We start from the raw sequence: 11,852 nt of genomic DNA, 5'->3' as shown, positions 1-11,852 counted from the left end.
TCATTGACTCCATGCCCAATGGTCTGAACTTCTCATCCTTTGCATGCCAACTCTATCTGAAGGATCAACCACCCCACCAAACTCAAACAAACCCATGTGCATCATATCTAGCCTAAAATCATCCCTTAAACAAAGCTAAATCCTAAAGAGAGAGCCCTCTCTGACTGCTGGTAGGCTAGGACCTGCAGTCCAAAGATTGGTTTGTGGTTACCTCGGCCGTATTCCCTTAGGAGTCAAAGGGAACAACCTGAGTGATAACATAATGGCGACTCCGCTGGGGACCTGAATCATTGGTTTATTACTGTAAACCCACAATTTTGACCAGTTTGCCTTGTTTTCTGGAGAAAGTGTTCCTTTTCTTCTAAGCTTCTCATGTTTAGCTCTGATCTATGACAGTGGATAGAGATCAGGCACTTCGAGTTAATTCATCCACCTGGCGACTCCACATCATCCTCATAATAAAGACTCTATTGGAGAAATGAACCCAAAAGAGATATATGAGCAGATCAGGCTTTTGACCTGGATTACTATCCAAGAGGTCATGTTTTTTCTCCATAAAGTTTTGTTGTATATTGTATTTCAAAGACGATTCTATATCAGATTTTTATGTTTTTCCTTTGGAAAATCTTGTTGAAAAGCCTCCTTGCACATTAGAGCAGCAGTCTTCAAATGTTGTTGAAGATCATCATACAGCCAGGGAGGAACCAAAAATAGAGCCCAGTCTTACAGTTCCTGTATATACTCTTGTGTCTCGTAAAGTTCCTGATAGATATAAGCCTCTCATTTTGCCTCCTGTGCTTAATCCTCTGCCTGCAAATCATCCTGATTATCTCCCTAGATTTGATGGAGAGAATGGTATTACTACCTAGAAACATATCCAGGATTTTGAAGACTATCTTAATATCTTTGGAGTGGAAGAGGAAGATGTTAGTCTTAGACTGTTTGCCCTTTCTTTGCAAGGCGAACTTAGGACTTGGTTTAAAGCATTGCCTGAGGCCAACATCTCTAATCTTCAGCAGTGTTCCAAGCTCTTCCTTGATAGATGGATGATTAAAATCAATTTCCTCTCACTCATCGAAGAATATAATCAGTTAGAAAGGCATCCAAATGAATTTGTTCAGCAATTTTCTGATCGATTCAATCAAGTTTATCTTTCTATGCCTTTGAATATAAGACCTCCCCCCGATTTAGCTCTATTGCACTATCCTAGAGCTTTTGACCCAGAGATGGAATTCTGTTTGAGAGAAAGATGCCCGTCCACTTTGAAACAAATGCAGGACATAGCAGTGGACGTGGAGGAAAATCTGAAGATGAGGGAAAAATAGCGCAAGGCAGAGCAAGAAGAAAGACTTCATAGTGTGTTACAAAATTCAGAAGAAATGATGCAGTTGGTCACAATGAAAGTAGAAAGTTTAGAGCGCCAGGACACATCTGTTGTGCAAGAGGAAAGTAGTGACATTCACAAACAAACCTACCACAAATCAGATGACATATTCATAGAGCCATATGTGAAGGAGGAGTCTCCTGATATATTGTGTGAATATAATAGCTTCTCTTCTTTCATCTGTCTGCCCAAATATGATATATATGATGATGATTATGAGCCTAATGACCAAATCAGCCTTGCAAAGGAATCAGATCCTATTTTGGCAAGAAGCGAAGTTCAGGCTCAACAACTTGAATCTAATGATCAGCTTGCCCAGTTCAGCTATGAAGTAAATGAGGAAAGCGCAGAAAATTTTGATATCAGCGTAGGAACTTTACCTTTCTATTTTGAATCTTTTCAATTTATTAAGGAGAACTATCATGCAATTAATAAGCATTTGTCAGCAAGTCTTGTTATTGACTGCCTGGAGGATGATCAAAATATTGTTCCGGATGCATCGCCTCTAGTTTTGTAGCCCCGAAGAGCCATCGAATATCAGATTGAGGAAGACTCAGCAGCAGCACCTGAGCAAATAAATCGATTCCCTTCCCTGCCGCTTTGTTTTCAGCCATCTCAGGTATTTGAAGAAGAAGAGGAGCAGTTTGCGCAAATCAGTCAGGTTCCAAATGAGCCTGTATGTAATAAAGTGCAGCCACCTTTGCAAGTTTTGAATGACCCATCTACTGGCAGGCAGAATGATGAAAGAGATCAGCGCTTTTTTCCATTAGCAGGCTGCAAGGCTTAGTATCGAGTTGTTGATGATCTCCTAACTCCAAGGCATGGTAGCGATCCTGAACCTTTGTACAGTTCATTATTTCAGCCTAGCAATTGTATATATATGTTGCAGGACAATTTTGTACAGTGTTTAAACACATTAAAGGAGGTCAGTAGCTTCCTGATCTTCTCAAAGATTAACAAAGCCACATCAGATTGCAAGATCTCATTTTTTCTCACCGGAAAGCACAAGAAGTAAAGGTCACTGATGTCTATTTTGCTTAAATGGCTGCATTGGTTATTTCACTTCACCTAACAGCAAAGTAAGTGCTGGTTAGGGTAGGTAGGTAGGTAGGTAGGATCAATAAGGCAGCCAACCAAGGGAATTTTGCAGAACACAACAACAATCGAATACAAGGCAGTCTGACCTACTGTTCTTGGCTTTTCACAAGGAAAAGCCATCCCCAAGTGGAGCCACTATTAGCCTCCTGCTGCAGCAGGTTAATCATCTTTCATGATCGACATTTTTACATGCCAAATATGCCGTACAATGCATGTTGCAATGCTAAATATTTGCTACAGATGGCCAAAGAAGTGTCCATGAGAGTGTGCTAGTCTCACTGCCACTGCTGTGTTCCCATTTTTTATGAGCAATCCATTTTTTGGTTTGAGGCAGTTTTTCAGTTGGAGGACTTCAAGAGAGGCATGTCTAACTCCTCCCTTCTTCCTTTTCCCCAAGTCACTCACTAACTTCCCCTAAAGAGGTCAAGATCTGCTTAATACCTCTTAGTTTCATCATTCTCCATATAATTTGCCTTGGTGAAGATCTGCTTCACTCAAGGAATGTTCACACTTCTTCTATCAGTCATTTTCCCCCATTTGATAGCCTAAGACATCATACTTAGCTCTTTTTCTCATCATTGTCATATTAACTATTAACTTTACTATGTAGCTCCCTATCTATTTCCCCTTCCCCTACTAAAGCTATGTATATTACTCACCTATATACTTATCCCCTCCCCCTGGTTGAAAGATAACCATATACATCCTTGGGAATTTGCTAAGTTTATCAGAAACTCAGCAAGAACCTACACTGCCCTCCTCTAACCATCTTCCAGATGCATTTTGGACTCCTTCCGATGCATAAAGCCCTTCATCACTCTATAAAACCCCTCTAGTGCTTTTTGATTCCTTCACAAAGCATAAATTCCCTTCATATGTATAAAAAACCATCTTTTGGCCTTGTTTTACCTTTTTAAGGCATAAATCCCTTTTTTGGCCATTGAACCCTTCTCAAATCCATTTGAAATCCTCTCAAGTGCCTTTGGAATCCTTCCAAGGCATGAATTCCTCCTTTTTGGCCATCGGACCCCTTTCGATGCCTTATAAGCCATTTAACATGCCAAAGGAGACCCCTCCAAATTCATTTGCCTTGCCTTTTTTTATAATAAACTGCTCTGATGTAAAAAAGAGTCTTTGGGACCCCCTCCGATGCAATATCGCAGTCGAGAGGGAGGTCTTGTGTTGAAACAACAACATTTTCTGCATGTCTGATCAACAATGGCCGATGCGATATCGCTTATCGGCATATCGCAAATATTCGGGGTTATAAGGCATGGGTTATAATGGGCCGCCGATCGCCGATATGCCGACTGGATCATAGTCGTCCATCGCCCCCACTCATCCACGGTCTGCATCATTTCGGCAATCGCCCATTTCGGTGATCGCGCATATGTAAATCTCATGTCCCCGCCGATGCCGAAACGCCGACTTAATCTTCGCCGTCCATTTGGGCCCTCAGATCAACGGCCCGTTTTTTATCGCATCGCCCCATATATTGCTCCGACTGGCCGGAGCCGAAATAATAATAAGGCACGACATATAAAAGTTTCGGGTATGAAAGGAGCCCTTTGTACAGTGAAATGGGAGTGCTCCGATATTTTGGAGCCGAAATACAATAAAGCAGAGCTTAATGAATATCGGGTCCGAAAGGGGTCGCTACTGTAGGTTCCATATGCCGGGCCCGAAAAGCAATAAAATGCAGTTTTGAAGGATTTTGGGTCCACTTATCATTTTTATTAAAATCTGTCGATTTGTGTTCGCTGATTGGCCGGACCCGAAATAAAATAAAGAGGTCCTGTAAAAGCATTTCGGGTTCGATGGTTTCGGGGGTCATATGTTTGTCCCGCCGATAAGAGTTTCGCCGATGGGCCAGACCCGATATCAATAAAAAGTGGGCTTATAGAGGATTTTGGGTCCGCGCATTTCGGAGGTTTTATGTGCCACCTCCCGGTCCGCCCGACGCCGATATTGCGATTTAGCGCCAGCCGTTGGATCGGCCCGCGCCGGATCCAACAGCCAGAATTTAATAAAATGAACAGTTGCCGCCTGCGCCCAAATTTCATGAATTTGCACAATTTTGAAAGCATTTTTGTATTATAATAAAAGGGCCATTTTTTAAGTTTTGTGTACAGCGCTCTCGCCCGCCACAACTGCAAAAGAGCGATGCCTTCCTTGGCAATTCTGAGATCGCTCCAGGCCCAAATACTTCCAAATGCAGGGATTTCTCCTCGGCATGCCGCTAGAGCTCCTTTATTCGACCCAGTGTTGCAAATTTATCAGTTTAAGGACCATTTTTGATCGGCCATGCGCCGATAGCATTCTAGGGGTCACAGAAAGCACTTGCAGTAGTTATTTTGCACTAAAGAGCAGAATGGGGCGGTTTTGATAGTTAAAGAGTATAAGAGGAAAGAGAAGGCCCGATTCAATTTCAGAGAAGATCAGAGGAAGCGGTAAAGTGTATCAGTGGAGATCTTCCAAAGCAGATGAAAGCAGAAAAGCCCCAGCAAATGTAGCAAAGCATCATTGAGCCATAAAGGCTCACCAACTCACAATTTTTGCCATTTAAGGCAGCAGGACCACTTGAAGGCGCGGGTAAAGGGAGTTTAAGGTAGAGTTATTGCAGAAACAATGAACCACGACACATATGAGCGGCGCAGCAAGTCCCAAGGCATAGTTATTGCAGAAGTGCCAACACATTGCTCAAAAGACCAATAATTTATTCATTCTTATGGCTGCAGTCCCTGCACAGTTGGTAGATAGGCATTCTTTCATTTATTTGCAATAAATGTTAGGTTAGAAGCATTCATTTCTCCAGATCTGCTGTTGTAGATATTTTGTAGATATTTTCTCTATTTATACCACCCTCTGGATAGTGTAAAGGGTTGGTTGGTTGTATTTCTCATTCCAGACTTGTGCTATACGCTTAAGAACTTCTGTAATCAGAGATTGCTGGAATATTTGCATCTCAACTGGCTGGTTGTGCTTTCAATGGCTGAAGAGCCTGATGTGGAATTCATGTGCTTGCTCGTGACTCAATAAGTCCTTTTCGCCTCTGTTTTTCAGTTTATATGTGTTTGTATCATCCATATATCACAATCTAAGCTACAGAAAGAAAAAATAGCTTAGAATTCCTTCTATGTGCTCTGTGCTCAATTTCTGTGGTTTTTACATGTTTTCCTCTGAATTAGTGATGGATATGAATACTTTATTGATCATGTTCAAGCTATTTCTCTCATCTCTGAATGCTATTTAGGAATCCTTCATTGCTCCTACATAGTCTTCATTCACTTTCCCTCTTTGGCCGGATGAGAGATCCTTATTTGCCTCTCATCCCCTAACCTCCATTTCATCCTTGTTCTAGCATTTAATCATTGTGCCATGCGTAGCTATCCTGCTCCATATTCCCCTCTTCTACCAAGGAAAACGCACCCTTCAGTTCACATTCATTAACTCCATGCCCAATGGTCTGAACTTCTCATCCTTTGCATGCCAACTCTGTCTGAAGCATCAACCATCCCACCAAACTCAAACAAACCCATGTGCATCATATCTAGCCTAAAATCATCCCTTAAACAAAGCTAAATCCTAAAGAGAGAGCCCTATCTGACTGCTGGTAGGCTAGGACCTACAGTCCAATGATTGGTTTGTGGTTACCTCGGCCGTATTCCCTTAGGAGTCAAAGGGAACAACCTGAGTGATAACACCCTAGAAAATTTATAGACCTAGTCTAGGGCCACCTTCAAATGTTGTCGTCACATTGGAGTTTGTCCTACTCCTAACTTCTTGAAGTTAGGATTTGGTTTTACTATAGAATACCACATGGGAACATACCAGACAGTATCTAGTTTGATTGTGTCATCAAATTCACGGGGGTAAACTATTTTCTTCATGGATAGCATAGCAACCACTATCCAAATATCTCTTCCATACAACAATGCCATCCTTTTTATTGTATAGTTTATAGCACATCTTGTTCAAAATACCATGAAGAGCATCATAGTTAGCCTTCTCTCCTATATAGTTGTGTTCCATCCCTGCCACCTATTTTCATTGTTTATTGGTGGTCCAGATAGGACCCAGAAACCTCATGGTCACAGTAGTTGATCTATTTCCATAAGGTAGGCACCACCTATATCAATATAACTTCGCTAAAAAAATAGCTACCAACCTCCCACAAAAATTAAAGAATTGAAGATAAATCAAGGATAATGTTGATAAAATGAATCTAATTCAAACACATTAGTTGGAACATGTTCCCTATGTATTATGGGTTTTGATTTTTTTCATAAAATCACTTTCTTACTAAACCAGTGAACAAAACCCACTAAACTAAATAGGAATATCAATCTAAAATTGTTTGTACACATAACATTTGATGGAATTGAAATAAATATGAAAAAACAAATAAATAAATCAAATTAAAATAATTGTAAGTAATTTAATTAAATAAATGTATGGGTTTAATGGTTAAGAACGTGTGTTTTCTCATAAAAAATCACTACTTCAAATCCAAAGAAACAGAGTATGTACGCCTTCCTAAACTATAACAATCAAATCAAAAGTGAACATGAAAATTTATATTTAATAAATCAGGAAAAGAGAATGAAATATTTTTCATTTGGGAAAGTATTGAAGAATAAGAATAAGAAATTGATTAGGAGTTCGGTGGAAGTCCACTACACTTAGTTGCACTAGCACTTATACTCTTGCCACTAGTTATACATATTGATTTGAAATAAGAATGAAACTGTATTTATTTTTACCAATTAGTGATTTGAAAATTGTTGTTTTCACTTTCTCCATGTTAATTTGAGTACTTATAAGCTATTACACAATCTAGAACACAACAAAAATTTAGAAGGTATCATCAAACATACCAATTTATTTCTATGGAATGAGACATCGCGAGCAATGAACCATGCCAAATGCATTGAATGGATAAGGAAGCCGATGTCGAGAGATGATACCCAACTATCAGCATTGCAGGAATACCTCGTTCAAGTGAAAGCTACACTTTTGCTTCATGATTATCTTTAGGCATGAGTGACATTGTAATAATTCCACAATCTAGCAAATCACCACCCCAACTTGCAACCTGAACATAAAATATTCCTTTATCTAAACAAGCAAATATTTACTTATTCAGTAGATCTCACAAGTCATATTCAGATCACATAACTATGGGCAATTACATTAAGTAACTTGTTTTGATCTTTATCATGTAAGATATAGAAATCTACATATCATAGCAAGCTATAGCAATTATATATAGATTAATGAATACATATGTAAGGCTATTTGAGAATAAACTTCTAGAAAATACCTATAATTTTGTTGTTATTCCTTGTTAAGTTGCATGTCAGCATGTTCTCTACATCCTAATTGTATAAATCCACCTTGTCACAGCTAGTGGGAGGGAAGAGAAATGTCTCTCTAACAGAATATTTGCTATTAAAGTCAACTCAAGAGTATGTTCATATGTTATGCAAAGTAAAATCATGCATAGAAAAATAAATTTATATAAATTCCTACTAATCGTCTTACTTGTTACATGAAATTTTTTGTTAACTCTCATTTTATAATCTAGATGCCTCAAACTCTCAAGTAGTGAACATCATAAGGTGGATGAAACATGTGTTTTGATGGTGTATCCATCAGCTTAATCTTACTCTAGATTCCTTGTTGTTGTTTATGGAGTATACTTCCTTCATAACCTGACTACGTCATGTGATCGACAATATAAACTCAGAAAGGTATCAATGACTCAATTTATTTTGCTAAAACTATCGACACAAAATGTTACCCACCCAAAATCTAATATCCAGTACAGTTTAGACTATTCCATCTTTCATTCTTTGGATCAAATCTTCCATATGATCCACATATCCACCAAATCGATTGGGAAACATTCTATCTTCACCTAGGAAGAGGAAATTCTCCCATTCTTTCCTCAACCAATTTTGAATTTATTTTTCAATATTGATTCATTCATAGGGGACATTCCTATGACAATAACAACATTTAAGAAGCAGTAAATCTCAAAACAATGCCAACTTATTATCGTAGATGTTCTACAACATTTGGGTGAAAGAATATGGAGTTACCATTGCTTTAGAGCTTCAAGATTTTTGTAATTTTTTAAACAGTGATGGAAGAAACAATAAATATGGATCAAGTATGTACCTATACCAATACTCATCCTTGCTCTTTGGCCAGATAATAGGTATCTTGTAGCCTTCTGGTGGAGGGATTAAGCATTCAACTCTTCGGAAAGTGGGGGGCAATGTCGCTCCCTAAATGCAAGCCTGTTAGCATCATACTTTCTCCATCTCTAGCAAAATGAGAGCCAAGCCAGTTTAGTAGATGGAACATGAATGGCATAACTTAGAAGGCATAAAAAAAAACCTAAAAAGTGATTTCACTACAAAGTGACAATGGAAAATAAGGTTATACTTGTTTTAATAGAAAGGTTTTTCCATGTAAATGTCATTGAGAAGACCTGCCAAGCAGTTTAGTGGACCCTGGCTTAGAAAGAAAGGGATTAATGTCCACAAATTACCAAAATAGGTTGATGGGACTAGAAAGTAAAACACATCATAATATAAAGAGAAAAATAAGCCATGTGCATCCTGTGCTCCTAGCGAGGAAAAACCTAATTAATTAATCCAGTGTGGTTGATTGGTAACAAACAAGTAGTTGTGAGATCTACTAGCTCACACACATTAAATATTTTAGTAAATTCACCAAGAAATACAAAATTTGTACTATTCTCAATATAAGTTTCAGAACACACTACAGATCGGAGATCATGAAACAACATGAATTTACTATAATTGGGCGAGTTTTCTCTAGTTTTCTAGGCACTTGTGATGATTTCCAAGGCTAAGAAAAAAATACGCAACTAGACGATTATCCACTAGTAAATATACTAATGAATCTTATGTATGGAGAATTTGTTGTTTTTATACAATGTATGTAACCATTTCTATTACGTCATATTTCCATCACCCTCATAAAGGTAGGAATCCTATCAATGCCATCGATTTCCACTAGGAAATTATGCATGCAAGACAATCCCTCTATTTCCCTCTATTCCCAGAGATACACCTAAGAGAACATAACCATTCGGAAAATGAAATAATCTTTCATTACAACATTGTTGTAATCCTCATCATCTTTGTTAGCATTATTAATTACAATATTAATACTTTCTTTCTTCTTCCTTTATTCACTAGGGCATGAAAATGTAACTAGGACTCAACTTAAACATGCTAAATTGGCAAGATGGATTAGTTCTTCGGTGTTTTGAGAAAAAATGCCCCTTCAAACTGGAAACGACTGGTTTTTGTTTGAATTGGTCCTTAACTAGTAAAAAATGGTCAGAACTATCATGTTTGATTTTTGTACAGATGCACCTTAGTCAACCTAAGAAAATAAAAATGAGCTTGCAACTTCTTTCAGTGACACGTGATATGGACAGTATTGTTTCACCTTCAAGCCCATTGTGTCAAGTTACAAAGCAGCCCCATGCAGAGAATGTAGAGGGTCTAGATTTGACTATAGAATATTGTATGATTATTTTTCTATTCTACAAGTCATTTAGAGCCTTGATGGTTTTGATATTTTTTCCTTAAGGAAAAACTTGTTGGGAAACTCCTAAGCACTTCCTTGCATTTTGAGAGGGGTAGCCAACATAATCCTCTTCATTGATTATGATGCCTGACATGACAAGGTTATTGAGTAAGGCATGCAATAGAGGAAATGATTGAAAGGACTTGACTTAAAACCTCTTGCATGAAGCTTAAATAACAGAATGGATTGAGGTAGCCTACTGGTTGACTAGTTGGTCACTAGTGCAGTCTAATTAGCATTGGGGCACAATTGCAAAATGTTAGTTCTTTTTTAGTGTTTTTTTGGGTATAAGAAGTTCTTTATCTAGTTTATTACATATAAAATAGTCACTACCTAATCACCCAGACTTTGGATAACTTTGCGACCAATTCATACATTTTCCTTTTGTCTTTTAAAACAATTTTATTTTTCATGGAAAGCTACTTCCATAATCATGAATTCAATGGATTTCCATATAACAAGATGAAATATCTGGAAAGAGAAAATACCCCTTTGTCAAATGCAATGCCCATCCTTCACATTTCTTTGATTAGTTTTTGGTTTTCACATAAACAATTTCATTGACCTACATAAAATATTTCATTCCTCTCATAGACATCGACTTTGATGTTCAGTCAATGACTGTTGTGCCAAATTGTAGGTATGAACACTCGAATGTCATCCTTAACAAAATATGGCATAGATATACAACAATGCTTATGGATTGTGTATACCATTTTGTTTATGTATTTTGATCACATATACAGCCATTGGTCATCCTTGAGTGGAACTTTATATTTATAATGATCTTTTCAAGTTCTCTCTACGATTTTTGAAATGTGTGCATCTGTATTGTCACGAGAAAATGTCTCATTTGGGATATTTCATTCTATTTTATAATATGTGTGCTGTAGTAATTTCCTCAAAGATGGTTATCACTGCAGATCCATGAATCTATTCTAGTCTAGAAAACACTTTATTTGTCATCTATAAGACAATTCTGCATCTTTTGCACATTGCTACTATGGTGCGTTGGGGCTTCGATCTAGAGTATTTCATTTTTCATTTGGCATACAAAATATTGATATCACAGGGCCTGCAACTGTAATAACATAAGCAAATATGTTACAGGGCATATGAGTTCTAAACCCACAAATTCTAGTTTATGCTTTATATAGTGGCCCTTTTGGTGAATACATGGATACTTTTGTGTGTTATCTGTGCATCTTTTGTTTTCCTCTATTATCTATTCCTTTTCATGCCTCTTCCTCTGTGATTATCTATGAGAAACGTAATTTTATTGACAGTCTGCATTCATTCTATTGGGTTGTTCACTTTGAGTGCCTAGTCAAATGCCTACATTCTGCTAATGTCCCTAGTCATTTTTCATATCGTTAACACCACTCTTTCTACTAGAATGGTGTTGTGCGATGTTTTTGATTATAGAATTTCCTTTTTTGATTTCTTTTCCTTGTTTCAAACAATGAATTTGTCAGTTTTAGACTAGTGCATGTTAGTTTCCTTAGGGTGTACCCAAGATTGTGTTGTTGTTTGAACTATGAAAATTTGCAAGTAGTGTTTTGAGTGGGCGAAGGAAAGAATGTAAAGATAATTTTTTAGAGATGAGAAGATTTTTCAACTCTCCTAATTGCTAATTTTTCAAAACATGGTAAGAAGATCTACACCCAAAAAATCTAAACCATAATTGTGAAACATAAAAGACTGATAAAAACCTCTCTAAATAAGGGAAATATGAATG

General features: G+C 37.7%; 1 pseudogene; it reads right to left on the bottom strand.

Moving 5' to 3' along the window:
- Positions 1-6,346: 6,346 nt before the first annotated feature.
- On the bottom strand, positions 6,347-9,479 carry LOC149155102 (putative methyltransferase PMT21; annotated as a pseudogene).
- Between the last annotated feature and the right edge of the window lie 2,373 nt (positions 9,480-11,852).

Source organism: Pinus tabuliformis, chromosome 9 (assembly GCF_031772625.1).
Source record: "Pinus tabuliformis cultivar Carrire ecotype Pingquan chromosome 9, CPIR1, whole genome shotgun sequence".
NCBI lineage: Eukaryota > Viridiplantae > Streptophyta > Pinopsida > Pinales > Pinaceae > Pinus > Pinus tabuliformis.
The sequence above is the reverse complement of the archived record's forward strand: the minus strand, read 5'-3'. Positions and strand labels throughout refer to the sequence as shown.